The following is an 18,751-nucleotide window of genomic DNA, read 5'->3' on the forward strand; positions in this document are numbered from 1 at the left end:
ACATAGATCTTACAAGATCTATTTGACACGATTATCCCTTAGCTCCACTATTGTTTGCCATTGTCATATATGGTGTCAACTATATGTAGATGATATCACGCCTATTCTATATTATGATGACCAATATATCAAATCTTTTTGGGAATGTCTAGATTTTCTATCTAGCTTCTAGATCAAAGATCGAACTAGCTGAAGGAACTCCCTTCCATCTTCTTGGTATCCATGTGGAATGTGATAGTTTCAAATAGAGGTGGAAGTGGGTCATGGATTAACTTGAAGCCAATCTAAAGAGATGGGAGAGATTTATCTCTTCCCTACCTAGCAGAGTCTTGGTCATCAACAATTCCTTGACATGCTCTCTATTTTTTTATGTTTTCTCTTGGAACTCTCCAAAAAACAACACCACAACAAGTCCATAGATCTGCAAGAACTTCCTATGTAGGGCAAATTCTCACAAAAAAGGAATAGCTAAAGACAACTTGGAGCTCTACATTCTTCCCAAAGGTAAAGGAAATGCAAAGTATCATCGACAATCAACAGCAACAAACAAGCACATTTACATATCATTGTTCCTCTGCAACCCATTTGTTGTTATTCTTGGTGTAGCAAATCTATGCAAATTTTAAAATTTTGATATCACCAATTTATCTACATCATGCTAGAACCCTTGATTAGAGATATGCAAAAACTTGTGTTTTGGCACTCAAAAAATATAAAAATTAGTTGCACTGCCTATTTCTACTCGCTTTTTCTTTGCTCAAATAATCCACCAAAAGCTCAATCCTCAAGCACTACACAAGATCAACTTCTGGCTTCAAGCCACCCAACTTCAAGCACTTGTAGTGCTTTCAAAAGCACATTACACTCACAATGCAAGAAACAAAAAAATTGAAGGTTTTTGTATATATTTAGTTTGCCTAGAATATTTGCAAAACAATGTGGAACCTGAAGAAACTTCCTTTTGCAAAGTTGGTAGATCTCATCAAAATGGAGGGGCTTGTGTGGCAAAATTCTCATATATGCATTCTATAAAGAGATATTTGACTTGCAAAATAGTGAAGCTGCATGCTCACATGTTTTAGCTCGCATACACTTGCACACTATCTATAGAGCTTCCACAAGAGCATATATCTCTCTAAATTGATCTCTCAAGCTCCCATTTCATTTTGACAAAACTCCAAGATTTTTTAATCTATTTTTGTGCCCAAGCCGACAACCACGGTTCTGATACCACTTGATGCACTTGTGATGCATGAAGGGGGAGGGGGGGGGGGGGGGGGGGGGGGGACACTTATGTAGTTGGAGCTCCAATGGTGATCTCCCCAAGTCTTATACTCTAGACTACTCAAGTATGAATACACTATGTGTTTATGTGATGGGGGGGGGGGGGGGGACACTTATGTAGTTGGAGCTCCAATGGTGATCTCCCCAAGTCTTATACTCTAGACTACTCAAGTATGAATACACTATGTGTTTATGTGATGGGGGGGGGGGGGGGGGGACACTTATGTAGTTGGAGCTCCAATGGTGATCTCCCCAAGTCTTATACTCTAGACTACTCAAGTATGAATACACTATGTGTTTATGTGATGTGTGTGCGTCCGCATTGGGAAACTGGCCACTTGACCTTTAACCCCAAGAGATTTGGGATGTTATCAACTTTGATTCAATTTGGTGGTCAACATTAATCTCTAACCACTCTCCAACAAGATACTAAAAAAGCTCACAAATTGCGCAAAAAAGGTTTTTATGTGTGGAATCACAATGTAATGAGAAGATTCAAAAATAAAATATGTAATAATTTTGGAATGTCAATCAATGATGTAAAGAATGAATAGAAGCATTTCCAGCCGATCACAACTATAAAAGTAGTTGCTCGTGCACTCTATCTCTACACCAAGTTCAGTAGACAGAAGGTCTTCCCTTAGTAATGATTCCTCATCTACAAGCACAAACCATGGAGTCGCTGCATAGCAAGTTGAACAAGTGGTGGGGAATAAAAAAGGACAGGTTGCAATGGTACTAAGAATTCACAAAGTTGTGGGCCACCCAATGCATCCAAAAAAATAATTCTTACTTGGGTGTAGCCTTCATAAAGGCAATTGGAATGGGGGTTGGCAACGGCCTCTATCAATGATATAGGCTACGTGTGCAGGCATCTTTCAATTATTCATCTTTTCTAACAATATGAAATAGAAATTAGAAAATCTAAGGAAATCGATGGCCATTAAAAGCTTAAAATTAAAGTGCCAACACATTTTACTTGGTAATTTTATTAGGTTTCCCACTACTATGTGCAACAATATTAGAGCCATATATTCGTGGCATGTCTAGCTGAAAAAAATAACTTTTTCTAATTAACAGCCAACCAACAATAAGTAGCTCTACTTTTTGTACTTGCAAGAAACACATATAAAACACAAGTTGAGGAAACAAACCCTCATCTGTTGACTGAGGCATTTGGAACTTTAGATATGTAAAGATTGAAGAGAAAAGATGTAGTGATGACTTGGCTAGCCATGTGGAAGCATTTCTTAAAGCCGGTGTATGACCTGGAGAATGAGCTATTAGATTTGGCGGACTTTGCTTGAGGAGTTGGACATCTATCCTCATCATATTTAGAAAGTCTGAAACATGTATGTCAAGATGTTTGCAAATGTGTGGAAAGACAAAAAAAAAGTGAATTTAAGCTTGTTTTTGTAATATTTTTTGTAGTGGACTTTATGCACGAGTTGGTCAACCTCAATCACACCGTGTATGGAAAAACGTTCCTTGATTAGGATGATTTCTTAGTTGTGATGATGTGAAAATATTCTTTCTAGTCTATCTCACATGTTTTGCAACAAAAAAAGAAGAACTAGTGTCCAAGGTAAAGCATAAATAACTTTTACGAGTGCCCATGCAGGGTCCGTGGAGGGATAGATAACACATGTTTGTGAAGCCGTCCTTAGACGAGCTTAATACTCCACCTTATGTCACCTCTAACCATGGACTCACCAATTATCTTTGCCAAAACTGATAAAGCTAGTGTTATTATCCTTGATTTCCAAAGGTCATAGTGCATGCAAGAACAACTTTTCAATGACAAATAACAGAGTGTCACACTATTCTTCAACATATGAAAACTATTTAGCATTGATCTTTTCAAGAAAATACTTGTGTTTTGTTTCATGTCTAATTTGGTTCTTAAATGTTTGAAGTTTGGAGGCACTTATCATCAAATTTTGGGGTTTGAGCCTTATCAATCAAGTTCTAGCCAAAAGCTTTGATTGAAACCCATTTCTTGTTTATTATGTGTGCTTATTTGGGTTACTTCCTAACCATATGGAAACCTTTGCAACCAAAGACAATTGCTAGTAGCTAGCTATATTTTACGATCTAGAAGGAAATCTGTAAATCTTGTCTCGTAGTACTCAGAGCAAGGAATTATTATAAGTAATAAAGTGCATTTAAAGGAAGGTCCCATTAGTGAGATGTATGTTTCCATATTCAATGATTAGCTGGAGGGGTATATAGGAAGGGTATAGAGAAAAATTAAAGGTCTGTAATCTAAAGATCTCAACAAAGTATTTAATAGTAATGATTTTTTTTTAACCAAGAGATGTCATCATTGTAAGACTGCCAAGAAATTTGCATGCTCATCTTCACTCAACCTTATTTCTATATAGGCCACTTGGCCCCTTTTTAGGATACCCCTTGACAATGCATGCATAGCTGGTACTTTGCCAGGGTCGTGCCCTCCTAGTACTACCCTTGGCTTGACAGTAACCCCCCCCCCCCTCCCCCGGAGAAGCAGTTTCATCCTCAAAAAGAAAAGTGGGCTATTTCTTCTTAAGAATACCAATGTCTAGCTTGACCTTTACCCGGGTAGGCAAGAATACATGCAGGTTCATGCAGTTGAGTCAGAAGTTCAATGAATCGCAAGAAATTCTTGATGGATTACATTGTTGTCCCTTTGTAAATGTTTATTTAAATGGTTTACATGACAAAATGGATGACTACGAGTGTGCAATCCATATCACAAACTCGCTTGATTGTTTTGATGATGACCCAATATTGTAGAGGAAACAAGATTGATGACCAAATTTTAGACTTTGTGAAGGTTTTGGAACATGTAAGAGTACCTCTTCTAGATTGCCCTAAAAATGACTTGCTGGCATTCCCCATCAGCATACTTCTTATATATGGTATGTGCATGTCGAACATTTTGATGAGAAATTTCTAGCATATCAATATGGTCCTGGATAAAGTCCCTGACTTGCTGAATATTCTCTGTAGCCAACCCCACTGAACATTTTGGTATACATACTTCTTATATATGATATGTTCTTGTCAACCATTTTGACAAGCAATTTGTAGCATATCCATATGGTCTTGGATAAAGTCCCTGATTTGTTGAATCTTCTCCATAGCCAACCCCATCGAAAGTGGTGATCTAGGCTGAAAATCATATGAATTCCAAAATAAGGAGATACTCTTCCAATTGGATTGATTTGTGCTAATAAACGCTCTTAACATATCCTCTAGCACATAATTAACATGTTCACTCTGCCCATCCATCTCGAGAGGACTCACATTACTGAACACAATTGTTAAAATACAACCCTCCAAAAATGACTATTAAACTTGGGATTGGGTTCACTCACAAGTTATTCTAGGCAATGCACATAACATATAGAGATTGTCTACAAAAAACTTGGGCTAAGTTTGGAGTATTCACGATGGACCTGGTTGGAATAAACTTTTAAAGTTTATTCAACCTATCTACAATCACCCATATCGGGCTATGATCGCGTATGGTGATGGTTGGTAGACCCACAATAAGGTCCATAGAGAGACTACACTTGTTGTGACCAAAAAGCTTCATAAGCTATTAAATGTATGTTGCTACAAACATGCCTTTGCTAAATACTAGGGCCCATAACACATAGTGTGTGCATTTAGCAAAAACTTATCCAAGCTTGCATTTCTATGACAAGAATGGTTTGTACTTGTCAATGCTCATGGCATATTTTATGCTCAAAGCAGACATAAAAGACGAGGGAATATGTGTGTAAATAATGCTTCAAAAAGAACTAAACACGTCCCACTGCAATCACTAGGTAGCGCTGCTAAACCATTTGGACCACAATAGAGTGTGATCGTAAACCACATCTAGGTACAAATAATGAAACATTTTCATTGGCATGACCATAGCCTTGCTATAAACAAAATAACGATGCAAAATTGCAGCTTAAAAAGTCAAAACAACCATCTTTTAATGTTCTTTAACAATACTTGTTATAATAACAAGTCTTACTTAGTATCCGACAATTTTTGGCCACTAAAATTGTTCGCGATAAGGTATGCTTGAAGCAATCTATTATATAGACTCGACCAACATATATGGACTCTGTTGTGACACATAATTAAGAAGAAGGGGTCGGTGTCAATCCGGAGACTCATATTCTCCACATATAGAATATGTCTCATATAGTGATGTCAGAAAATATATCTGTCAAGTACGAGAAGCCTTGCTCTTTGCCTACCATAGCTAAAATGCCCAACTAGAGCCCTTCTGACTCGTGTTTTTAATGGGTTGTATTAATTCCACTTGTCGACTATCGAGATTCGGTATGTCAAGCTTTAAGTTCACTTTAATGGCTAAATCTCGTGGATTGTGAAGGCGGGAGGGCGAGAATCAAAAAAGCAATGACTAAGAATCGGCGATCAAAGCACTCAAAAGGAGATTTTGAAAATGCAAATCGGGCATAGAGATACGAAGAAGGGATAACTTAAGGGACAGCTTGCAAGAGCTTTCAAAGTTATACTAAGAGAGAGATGGAAGTTTGTAAACTCAAGAGCGGAGCCGACAGACAATTGAACATCTTGGAAGAGTTTAGGCTACATCATGAATTCCCAATTTGAAGATCGCACCCAAAGCACAAAAGAAAATATCATTGGGAGCAAATTGGGGGAGCCGAACAACCACTACATGGGAATCATCCCTTGATTGCAGAGAAGCCTCACTATTGACCACTGCCAAAATCTGCAAGGCCAAATTGGTCGCCCTAGCGATTGGAGTACCTTTTGCTTCATGCTCGCAAGCCAAGGATGTGCAGGTCGTCCTCAGATTCGGCTCACTCTAGACCATTCATTTCACACACTTTTGATTAAAAGTGTGGCTTTATTGGCTGGTCGTCCATTACATGCTAAACCTCCTTGGCCGCCCATTTATTATCAAGGACTCTTAGTCCTTAAGGGTGCATACACCCCCGATTTACCTCAAACTCTTGGTCGGACAACCTTGGTTGCACTTGTCCAAACTCTAAGACCGTCCACTTTAATTTCTTTAGACCACCCAAGTTATGCCTTATTTCGGCCGCCTAACCTTGGTTATTTCTGTCCGCCCTTACTACTATTGGCCACTCAATCTCCACAAACCTTGGCCTCTCAACCATAAACTTATTGACCACCCTCAATTCTAAATGCCTTGGCTGCCCAACCTCAAAGATGATTGGTTGATCGCCCATGGTGCCTAGGCCATGCTCGCAATGGCTGCCTGACTACTAGTCAAAGAGGACTATCGATAGAGCTTTTAGGTTCCTTTGAGCATAGGTCTTCCAAAACCTCGCAAGAAATCCCTACAACTTCAAAAAAAGTTCACCGAAAGACGACCTCATTCACGAACAACTCTCACAAGGAGTCAAATTCAAAATTTATTATTTCTTGTGAACAAAAGCGGACAACAATCAACTAATATGAACTTTCAACCCGCTAAAGGTTAAGTAGACCAAAAACTTCCTTGAACACTGTTGAGGGTTCCATCGTTGCATAGCTCCAATGACCAACAAAATTATCAATCCAGAGGGATGCGCTACCCGACTAGGGCATGGAAACACTCACACAATTAGTGAGCTAATCATGGCAACACGAATGGTTGATTCTACGAGGTGAGCTTCTCGGCCTATGGAGGGGCTAAGCCACAATGAAGGTCAATTTCCACATCCACTTCTCTTCACCTCCAATCAACCCAATCACACACACTAACGATTGCAAGACACACACAACACTAATCCTATCATGCAACACACTAATCACAAGCACACACACATAGATCTATCGAGCACCACACTCCAATCAAACCTACATACACACATAAGCAAAAGAGGGTAATCACACAATATTAGAGATGGATTAACCACTAATTAGTTATGATCTAGCTAATCAAAGTATCATAGGCAATCATAAGAAGCATGAGAGAAGCATAGTGAAAGAGAATTAAGCATTGATTAGTGTTAACCAAGTCACATGAGCAAAGAGAAGCTCAAGGACTCCACAGCCACACACCTCAAGAGCTCTCACCAAAGAGTGCTCTCAACAAATGAGCTTGAGAACCCTAATATTTTTTACAAATTGCCTTATATACCTAGGGTAAAAATATGCAATGCCCGGGTGCCAAGGCCTTTACGGCTCCACCAGGCACACTACTAACCTGTTCTTTACAGCTTGGAACTACCAGTGAGCCCATAATACATTAAAACATTACAATGGCTTGAAATAAATCGGGAATTTACAATACATGACCATTTTGGGAAAATGTGAAAAATGTGTAACTTCAATCTTCACTGCTTCCTTGTACTCATCCTCGATGTGCATCCGTACGTCTTCAATCTTTAGCAGCTCCCGCTAACTGACGTTGACTCAGTGAACATTCCACCCTTTCGATTTTAGTACTGCCCGTCCTCGAGCACTGTTGAAAAGTGTCCATGGAGGCTGTGGAAGGTTTTTGATTTGTTGTTGATGGCCTGATCATCTTCGTTTGTCGTCGTTGGATTTGTTGATGAGGTTCAATTTGCTGCAGCATCTTGATTGGTCTGAATATGTTTGATGTGAGAGATGATGTTGCATTTGTCCGTTGTAATAGCATAATGATGAGGCTGGTGTTTATTTATGAGAAGTATGTACAAGGGAAGTAGAATGATGAGGTTCTAAATTAGGGTCTAATACCTAGATAACCAAAAGGAAAAAAACCCAGTGGGAAAAAAGTACCTTTGGGATACGTACATTATTGTAGTATTTATTAGCATGGAAAATATTAATAAAGTACTCAAGGGATTATTTGCTGATAGATATGGAATTAAGAAGGCAGCAAATATAAAAGGGTAGCATGATGGAACATTGGTTTGCATGTTGTAGTCCACTCAAGGTGCATAGGTGGAAGAAAAAAAATGTCTAATGCATATGTCCAGTAATGGGACATCCTATTTATGCATACACAGAAATGCATGGGAAACAATATGCTGTGCAAGAAAGATTTTGAGGGGTTCTTCAGAAAGATGGTGTAGCTATAAAAGCATATGACATGGCTTTGCAAGCTGCACCCCTTTAAGAATGGTTTTCGTTGACGAGGATATGTGCTCTCATTTTACTATGCACTGTGCATGAGTGTTGGACTCTATGACACTCCACCATTTGTAAGTTAATAAACCTCGACTCTTATGCTCATCTCATCCAGCATGAGCGACATGACTTAGATATGCTCAACTCTTCCAACTTGAGGGTAAGCCTAATAACTACGACTCTTAGCACATAGTTTAATATGACTTGAAGCTTTTTCACTAATGCTTTGCTCATTTTATGCTTAGCAGCCCGACTCTGACTATGCCAAAGAGTGTTTTTTGTGTCCTAGCGACTTGAATTTTTACATTCTGGTGCTTACTACAAACATTCTTCAGGTAAAAGTAAGCTTGAATCCTCAAAAAGAGGATTAGTGAAGGGCCAAGCTGGCATTGAAGGTTTCTTTTGCCATACTGTTTTATCTTTTTTGAATCTGCATTCACGTTGGTTGGTGGTCCTTCTTTGACTGTGAAGACTCCATTATCTGTTTGATTCTCCATTTGGGCCTGTATAGGAGTCTTTGATGTCGTTGTAGGCCTCTGTTGGATGTCGGCATTTGGCTTTTGACTATTGGAAGACTTAGGAATCCAAATCCCTTGATGACCTTTGTATCTCCATTGTTGACTTTGCCTTGCTCTAGGTCTTGTTGAGTTCTTGAGATCTTCATGCAAGTCTAGTGTAGTTGCAGTTGGCTTGTGGTTGACTGGTAGCCAAATCTTTGTATAACCTGTGTAGAATCCGTGTCCGAGAGGACCATTCTTTGAGATCAGTCTTTGTTATGTATCCTCTTGAGAGTTGTGGTAAACTTTAGCATCTTTTGATGTTGTTCTGAAGTATACCTGCTTCTTAGGTATCCTAGAATATTGTCGAGGTTGATACCTAGTGGGCCTTCTTTCTTGGGATGGACTTGACGTTACTTCATATGCTCTAACCTGGGGTTTTGGTACCCATATCTGTCTGTTACCTCTATAGTCCTCCTGTTCTTTTAAGCTCCATTGTGATGCTATCCATCCCATGTGTTTGTCTTTTTGTGTTGATTTCGTGTCCTTAATCCAAATCGGATCATTGATTCTGACTAAACTGCTCAAAACAAACACTTGCTTGACTTTCCTTTGTTTTTTTGAGCATTTTGCCTGAAATATCTTTGCTTTTCTGGTTTCAGTTGGGTCAACAATTGACTTGAAGTTTTGAAAGCCTAACTTTTTTGAAAAAGCTGATCCATGAGGATTCTTTGATGTAGAGGCATATGCTATGACACCTTTCGTGCTAATTGGTGGAAGTTCCACTTTAGCTTTACCTATGTTTGCAAGATTTGTCTTTGATTCTTGTGACTTTGGCAACTTTGAATCTAGCATTAATGGTACCTATAACTGTTGTTGGCTATCTCTTGGAGAAAGAGAGCATTGTGTAGGCCTTGTGTTGATCTAACCACTGATGTCCAAGGATTACATATGCAAGCATTTCCTTTGAAGGCTTCACCTGAAACTTTACTTGGTCTTCATGATTTTGGATGCTAAGGATAGCAACCATTTCTTTTTGACTTGTATGCAAACCTCACATTGTTTTGCTATCATGTTTGCATGGAGTAATCTCTAGAATGCTATGAATGTTGCATGCAGCCATATTGCAATTTGCTTCTTTATCTAGTAGAGAACTGCATCTGACACTTGCTCCTTGTGTGCTGCTGAGAACTACAACTATTCTCATTGTTGGTTCTATTGAAGATCTCTATCCTGCTTTTGCCATGGGCTCATCTTGATCTAACTGTGTCTCTATGGAGGGTGACTTGAGACTCTGTCTTCCAATCTGATTTGCATCTGCTGATTCGATTGGCACTGTCTAATTGATCTTTGGACTTCCTATTTCTTACTGGTTGTCTGAAACCCTGTTCTTCTTAACTTCTCGTTTTGGTGGCAATCTCTTGCTCAATAGCTTTCGTGGTTGCTCTTTGCTTTGTTTGATCTGCATTTGCTATTGCCTGATTTACTTTAAGCTCTTCTGAAGTTCTGACTGATGGAGATGAATCATCTTCAATAAGATATGCTTTGATATAAGTCTCCATTTTAACTATGCTTGAGGACCTTGTGCTACCGTCCGCGAGTGACCAATCTTGGTCTTCATTCTTTGTTGTCTCTGAAGACTGCATCTTCATTGAATTCTATATCTCTAACATCTTCTAGGCCATTAGAATTCCCCTTATGATGTTGTCTGGCATATCCTTTGCTGTGATCACATGGAATTGAGCTATGATGATCTGTGAATTTACTTCAATGGTGGTGGAGATGATTCCCCAACATTCTGCCTGTTTGTTTCCTGATATGCTCACACATTTAGGAGCATCTTCCAACTGTGGTTGTCCACATCTTTTCCAAGTGCGAAAAGACATGAGCCCTGTTCTGGCAGCTTGAGGCTTTGCATCATCTTCAGATAGTCTTTGACTTCAATCGGGCCATCCGTAGGGGTTTGTACAAGGTCATGAACCTGTCGGTATTCATTGTCATCTGCATCTTGACATGCATATGTGAGCTTGGTCACATGTACCTGTTTGAACACTATTGAACTTGTCGGCTTTTGACTCTGACTTGTGGAGATCAGTTGAAACTTCTGTCCTTGATGATCTTCATAGAGGCATTTGTCTGTTGATTCTTATGGAATTAGGGTCAATTGGAAACTTCCAACAACCATGTGATCTTTCAATGGTTTCTGCTTTGAAGGAGTTTGTTGGCTAGAAGCCCTAGGGCTTCTAACTAGTGTAGCATTTCCTAGTACATAAGATGAGCTTGATGGATTTGCAGCTCCCCCCTTCCTAGGGTGATTACTATAGCCTGCTTTATTGTAAAAGTTCAAAATTATTTCGCTCTGGTTTAGTCTCACCTTTTGGGACTGTGAAGGCACACTTGGGTAGCACTGTTGATGTTTGGCATTTGTGAACTTTCTGCATAGTTTTCTATATATCTCCGTGAAACAAGACAAATTATTCCCCAACTCAAGCTATAGATAGCATTATCTTTGCCCTGATATTGTCTATCCCATAGGTCTCCTATGATATGAGCTTCTCTGGTTTCAGGACCCAAGGCATCATAGATGCTAGACTCTCCTCTATATCTACGACTGTTTTGGTCAAAGTATATGCTTGTTGGGTTACAACATCGAAGCTTGATTTTCGATGGAGGAGAGTTTGGCTTTGAAAATTTTTTTGGGTTCACTCGAGTTCTATCCTTCAACTCTAAAGAGGAATGACTATAATAGATTCTTTCTTTTGAAACGAACCATCCTTTCTGATCTATCACTGGACGTACTTCTATGAGCTAGTGTGTGGGCCGTTCAAACACTGATTGATCCTTTTTGTACAGTTGCCCTTTTGGTCTACATAGTGTGCATATGAATTATGTGTATCATGCAATGCTAACATCATTCTGTTTGATGTGTCCCTTAGACTTGTGAATGATTGCACACTTGTGGTAGTGGATGCAGAATCATTTGCAAACCTAACAATCTTTTTCACATTCGATGATATCTGGACGTCTTGACAATTTTCATGCAAAAAATTGTTGTTCAAAGAATCAATTTTGAGCTTTTCAGGTGTCTGTGCATCTCTATGCTCATTTTGAACTTGCAGTGCTTTTACTGGTGCTTCTAATGGTAATGCAGAATCATTTGATTGCATTAAAAGTGACGAGTTAAATGTACTTACATCGAAATTTGCATTTCCAATTTGCTCCATGCCTTGCTTGGGAATTGATGTGTCCTTGTTGTTTGGATTTTTTGGACAATCTTTAGAAAAATTTCCACCTTTTCATCTACAATTTGAGCAATACGCCATGACTGGTGGTATTTCAATTGGCTTTGTCATGTCAAGCTCTAGCTGAGAAGTTTCAGCTTCTATTCTGGCCAAGTTCTCGGCATCTTCTTTTAAAACACTAAGCTGTAGATTGCTCCATCTTGACCTTTGTATCGTCTTTGGCTTGGTTCTCCAATTAGAGTGGCTCCTATTGGTTGATCTGTTGGATCTTGCAATTCTGGTTCTCGATTATCGATTTGACCACTGTAATCTATATACAATGACCCTGATTGCATATGCACCAACTGTATGTTTTGCTCGCTTGTGCAGATTTCTAGATAAACACTTGGGTTGATTTTTTGCACTTCTATCTGCACTTCATCTTTGAGCTTGTAATACCTTACTTCACTGAAGTCTGTGAACATTTGGGAATTATCTGAATCTGGCTTTACTCTGATCAATAGGATCTTGGCTCCTGTGCTGCTTTTACTGCTCATAAGATACCTATGACCGTCTGTATATGTGTACAAAAATTTATCTCCATTGTAGCCATATAGCTGTAAAATCTGCTCTATTGCATTTGTGCATGTGTTGCCACTGCTATTGGTTAGCTTTGCTGTACTTAAATCCTCGGCTCGATTTGAGTCTATGTTGACTTGTTCTATAAAAATTCTCTATTAGCAGATCCTTGTGCTGATTAGCAGAATTTCTCCTGCTCGGTTATGATTAAACTGTTTTAGCCAAAGCACTTTTGCAGTTGACCGCTCTTCAGACTCACAAGAGTTGATTAACTCTAGCTTGAAAGTGTCAGAATTGATCTGGGCCTTTGAAATGATGAAAATATGGGCTCTGAATAGCTTAATCTGCAATCCACCGTGATTGTTGCCTCTGTTCGTCCGATTAGAAGCTTAATTTCCAATGCAATTGCTTGCACCTGCCCGTTTCTAGCATGCAAAATTTTGAAATTTGTCTGCCCCTCAAAACACTTTGAGTTGACTGTTTTCAGATGTTCTTCGGCTGATTTGGTTCGCTTTGCGGTGTGTAACTTTCCTAGCTTTGCTTTTTTTGACTTGCTCGCTTTTGCGCGGTTTACAATGTGTGATTCTGCTTTTCTGCCTCTTTCGACGACTTTTTTTAAAAAAATTAATTTTTAATGAAATTTTAAATGTTATAATTTTATAATTTTTAAAATATTTTTTGGAAAATTTTTGAATTTTAAGAATTTTTTCTAGTAACTTTCTAATTTTTATTTGAATTTTGTAATTTTTATGATATTTTTAAAGGTTTTTTGAATTTTTTATGATTTACTGTGATTTTTTTGATCAATTTTTTAAAATTTTTAATGATTTTTTTATAATTTTTAGGGGTTTATCTGTGTAGTTTTTGGTTTTTTGTAAGGTTTTTGATTTTTTAATAAAATTTTGATGAGGTTTTTGATTTTTTGTAAATTTTAAAATCTTTTTTTGGAATTTTTAATTGTTTTTGTGATATTTAAAGGTTTTTTGTGATTTTTTTGTATTTTCTTTTTGTTTTTATTTTGATTAATATACAAATAAATAAAATGAAACTGAGAGAAAAAAGAATGAAATTAAATTGAAATGAAATGAAATTTAAAGGGAATGAAAACAAGATGAAATGAAAGTAAAATGAAATTGAAAAGAAACAAAATGAGATGAATAAAAAAGTCAATGACAAAAAAAAAGGAAAAAGGCAAGGCTTCAACAAGAAAGAGAGGTCCCCCCTCTTTTTTTTTTGTCTTTTTGTAGCTTAATGAATTGTGTGTGTAGAAGTGCGTTCACGCGGAGTCAGACAAGGAGAAAGAATTTGTGGGCCAGTGGGAGAGAGAAGAAGAAGAAGAGTATTTTAATGTCGAAGGAAATCATCCCAAAAAATCATAAAGATCTATCCAACGGGAAGAGTTCATGCGCCGAAAGGCACGCTCGGGAATTGAAAGAAGCTAAATTTAGTTCGAAAATTAACCGAAACGCTAAAAATCACCCGAAAATCCAAAAAAATCTCTAGAAAAAAAAAAAAAAAATCAAAAATCTTAGAAAATCATTGACAATCACAATCAAATACTTTTGACACGCATAAGCACACCAAAAATAGCAGTTTTTATTGAAAATGTGATTTACGACAAAATCAACAATTCGACCTCCGGAAATAGCAAAACGTGCAAAATTTGGCGAACGAAAGCCCAAATGCGCTCAAAATGATACCATAAATACACACACAAAACAATTCATAAAGATCACATGATATCAAATTTTTGCGGAAACAAGCAAAAAATAACAAAAAATTACCAAGAATTTGCAACAATTATCCGAAAAATATCCTTTTTTTTGTTGAAAATTCTCCACACATAGAAGATTAGTGCATCCAAATAAAATCACAAAAAGCACATCAACTCAATTGCCAAATAATTTGATCAATAAATCCAAACTACGCAATTAAACCAGCAAAATTAGCTCAAAATTTGATGCATTTGGAGTGTGTAAATCCCTGTTTTGAGCTCAAAAACGTAGCAATTAACCATTACACACATCAAATATGCAATCAAAAATTGAATTAATCATGCACATTAAGCACTTTTTAGGCACACACATTAATAATTGGCAGTTTTTACCAATCTTCAAGTGCGCACACAAAAGGGTAAATATTGTCGAAATTGCAATGTGATTTCACAAATCTCTAGTTTGGCATGACCACAACACAAATCAATCATCACAATTGAAAAATCATTAAGCACACATTGATTTTTAGGTGCTCAAACAAGGGCAAAATAGTGCACATACACCTAAAATTAAGCATATACACACACACACACTCAATTAGAATGCACACACACTTGATTTTAGTGCACACACTTTTGCAATTGACCATTTAAGCAAGCAATTAGATCAATTAGGCACACAATTAGCAATGCACATTCACCAATTAGCAATTGAACTTATCAATTTCATATGCCACCAAATCTGAAAAATTTCAGCATTACAACGGCATGAAAACGAACAATCCAAAATTTTTCAAAGCAACACATCATCAACATTGCATTGCAATAACATAGCATCAACATTACATTGCATCATGGTGGAGTTTCTACACAATTCTACACATCTTTAGATTCTAAGGAGGTTGAGAATACCACCTTGATTACCTTTGCAATGAAGATCGATTGACGGTTGAAAGCTCCAATCCTTCGTAGCAAATTAGTGTGTAAGTTAGCAAAATTAGTCAAATTAGCAAGGGGTTAGTGTGAAATTAGAGTATGTAAACACACATTTGGCAAGATACGATGACAAATTAGGGAATAATGAATACATTGCTTCATGCACACTCATCCAAAATCCACAAAAACATAAACATACAAGTGAAATTAGTAGTGAAATTAGTGAGAAAACACATCCGATTATGCCACAATTACACTAGCATAGGCCATCGTCCCCAGTAATGTCGCCAAATGTTGGGGGTTCCATCGTTGCAAAGCTTCAATGACCAACAAAATTATCAATCCGAAGGAATGAGCTACTCAGCTAGGGCATGGAAACATTCGCACGATTAGTAAGCTAATCATGGCAACACGAATGGTTGACTCTACGAGGTGAGCTTCTCGGCCTATGGAGGAGCTAAGCCACAATGAAGGACAATCTCCACATCCACTTCTCTTCACCTCCAATCAACCCAATCACACACACTAACGATTGCAAAACGCACACAACACTAATTCTATCATGCAACACGCTAATCGCAAGCACACACACATAGATGTATCGAGCACCACACTCCAATCAAACCTATATGCACACACAAACAAAAGAGGGCAATCACACAAGATTAGAGAGGGATTAACCACTAATTAGTTACAATCTAGCTAATCAAAGCATCATAGGCAATCATAAGAAGCATGAGAGAGGCATAGTGAAAGAGAATTAAGCATTGATTAGTGTTAACCAAGTCACATGAGCAAGGAGAAGCTCAAGGACTCCATAGCCGCATACCTCAAGAGCTCTCACTAAAGAGTGCTCTCAAGAAATGAGCTTGAGAACCCTAATTTCTTTTACACACTGCCTTATATACCTAGGGTAAAATATGCAATGCTCGGGCGCCCAAGGCCTTTACGGCTCCACCACTTACTGAATCTGCAACCTAGGCACACAAATGACCTGTTCTTTACAGCTTGGAACTCTCATTGAGCTTGTAACACATTAAAATATTACAATGGCTTGAAATAAATCGGGAATTTACAATACATAACCATTTTGGGAAAATGTGAAAAATGTGTAACTCCAATCTTCAATGCTTCTTTATATTCATCATCGATGTGCATCCGTACGTCTCCGGTCTTTAGCAGCTCCTGTTAACTGACGTCGACTCAGTTAACAAACACTACGGATAAGTATCATCAACCTCAAATGTTCCATAGACTGTAATTTTATGTTTATGCATGTCATAATATATGGATTACATTGAAGATTTACATATTTACTAATATAGTAAAGATTCATTTTCATTCTTTTATATTACACATGAAGTATTTTTAGGTCACTTATTCAGTTATAGGCATGATCAATCAAATTTGATCAAGAGCCACATCAGAAAAAGATTACTTGAGCCTACACTTTGGAGTTCATGCTACTCTTCTCTCTTCACCTTCAGAGGCTATCCCAAAAAATGGGAAAGATATTTACATGGTATACTGTATGTTTGTCTTTTACATATGATTGTTTAATTGGGTACGTCTCTCACTCTCTTTCTAACACTTTAGAACAAGATTATTTCATATTTTATGCTGTTATATTATTTTTTCATGTGTTTCCTTCCAGTAGTCTTCTAAAAAATAATATCCATTATTGTATTATACTATAGTGACTCTATTCCTAGTAGCTATGGTCATTTATAGACACTTGGAATTCACTTTGGCATGGACTAATCCTAAAATTTCACGATAGGGAAATAAAGGTTCATGGAGATGGAGCACTCATCCATCATAACTAAGTTACTATTTAAAATTTTCCCTTTATTGGTTATGGTTCAATATTGAGAATTTGTATAGCTGCTAATTAAGACCAAGCAAACTTGTTCTGAGGTATTTTTGACAAGTACTATATATTCCACTTTGACAATTGAAGCTAATGAATAACTCTATCGATCTCTTTGAACTTGGTCAACAAGTTGACAAACCATCAAAAAATTGGAACTTAAAGTCAAACGATGATGTCATAATCATGCCAGGCCAAGGATCATCATAGCACGACTCTACATATGAAATACATTGATAATTATTTATTTTAACTTTGCAATTTATCAAAAGCTCTCCTAATAAGTATTCTTGGAAATTTACAAGGATTTTCCATTTATAGTTTTTATCTCAAAAATCTAAGCCTCTTCTTACCATTATTCATGATTCCATAAAATTCTACACCCATAAATTTGCCCATTTACTCGCTTCATGACACTATATTTATAATCTTTAGTCCAACTTTTTTAGTCCCTTGGCATAATCAACATACCACAACACACACTTTGCCGTACCATTTCCTTCTCAATATCTTTGGAAGTTTTCCAATAGATAAGCTACCAGATTATCGTTGTTTTGGTCACATGGCATGTCAAGTGTGTGTATGTGAATATGATTATCCAAATTTGTGAAAGTCTCTCCCTTATATCTCTTTAGAACAAAATGTTGACATATTGTGAAGCCAATCTCTCTCACATATTTGAAGATTCAAATCAATAGACTTAAGAAAGGTATCCAGTTTGCGATGGTTTGCACTCTTTATGGAAAAGCCAAATGCCAAGCTATTGAGTTGTTGGTAAACTTGTATCATTGACTATTTATGTGCTAGCTTACTTCAAGAATCAAAACATACCTTTATAGTGAAATAGATCAATTGTTCCATAATAGCATTTAATTATTTGATTGAAAAGTGTTGGAATTAGGGTTGCAGAGAAACACACACAACTTGGAGAAGATGAAGGAAGCTCAAGACACACAATAGAGAGTGTATTACTTAGTGTGCAATGGAACGATAGAGCCCTAGAGTGATGGGCGTATATACAATGCACGGGGGGTAAAACCTCCTAAAGAGGGAAAAAATGCCCCGGCGGTCCTAGTGTGTTCACACACATCACTACCACATGTATATGGTAACAAATCCCCCTTGGAGTGATGAGGTGAACGACAGTTGGCACATGAGTAAAGGGAAGTGCCATGCATGATCAGTCCACAAAGGGAGCAAGCCCAAAGATTTGCGGAAAGCTTCGAGCTTCTCACGAGACAATGCCTTTGTGAAAAGCTCTGCAAGGTTGTCCTATGTTGGCACATAAGCCAAGCTGATCTCTCCTGCTGAGAGCCTCTCCCTGACATAGTGGTAATGCACCTCAATGTGCTTTGTGTGAGCATTCAAAATTGGGTTCCTCGCAACTGCCAATGCGCTCTGACTGTCAGTGTAGATAGTGCTGGCAGTGTCCTGTCCAACACCCAAATCCGCCATAAGGCGTCTGAGCCATACACACTCAACCGTAGCTATGAAGACTGCCCTATACTCAGCCTCACAACTGGAAGTGGCCACAATAGGTTGCTTCTTGCTC

Source organism: Adiantum capillus-veneris, chromosome 18 (genome assembly GCF_014529385.1).
Source record: "Adiantum capillus-veneris isolate H3 chromosome 18, ASM1452938v2, whole genome shotgun sequence".
Classification (NCBI taxonomy): domain Eukaryota; kingdom Viridiplantae; phylum Streptophyta; class Polypodiopsida; order Polypodiales; family Pteridaceae; genus Adiantum; species Adiantum capillus-veneris.